Source organism: Corvus brachyrhynchos, unplaced genomic scaffold (genome assembly GCF_000691975.1).
Source record: "Corvus brachyrhynchos isolate BGI_N302 unplaced genomic scaffold, ASM69197v1 scaffold245, whole genome shotgun sequence".
NCBI lineage: Eukaryota > Metazoa > Chordata > Aves > Passeriformes > Corvidae > Corvus > Corvus brachyrhynchos.
The window spans coordinates 700,128-700,586 of NW_008238988.1; the positions used below are offsets into that span (position 1 = coordinate 700,128).

Below are 459 nucleotides of genomic sequence, written 5' to 3' on the forward strand. Positions count from 1 at the left end.
GCCCCCGCTCGGGCCCCCCGCTGCAGTCGTGGCAGTGCCGTGGAGGCTGGGACCCCCCCACAAGCCAAGGTGAGCGCTGGCACTGATCCGACACAGCATCACCCCCTTTCCCTCCGGAAAGGTGCGTCGGGCCGGTAACCAAAGAGCGGGCACACACTCCTTAAAAACCAAAGGCCACCCTGCATCTAGAAGCGTACAAAATATCCTCATAGTGGGACTCGCATTTGGGATCTGTTAGTTCTCTTGCTCATGCCACTGCCCCCTGGTTGCCTCAATGGCAGGATCATGAAGTGTTTGACTTTTTTTCTTCTGCTTCCAGAGACCTTAAAGAAAACCAAAAAGAGTGTGAGGTCAAACGGCAAGGTGCCAGGATGCTATGAGATAGTGCCCCTGTCCCTGAAGAAGAAGATGGCTGCAGAACTTTACCCTGCCAGCACCAACACTAACATTGCAAAAAGA

At 54.2% G+C, this 459-nt stretch overlaps 1 protein-coding gene across 1 annotated transcript in view; it reads right to left on the bottom strand.

Moving 5' to 3' along the window:
- The window catches only part of BRF1 (BRF1, RNA polymerase III transcription initiation factor 90 kDa subunit), a 159,940-nt gene that overhangs the window by 90,366 nt on the left and 69,115 nt on the right, over window positions 1–459 (bottom strand). The gene's annotated exons all lie outside the window — the stretch shown is intronic.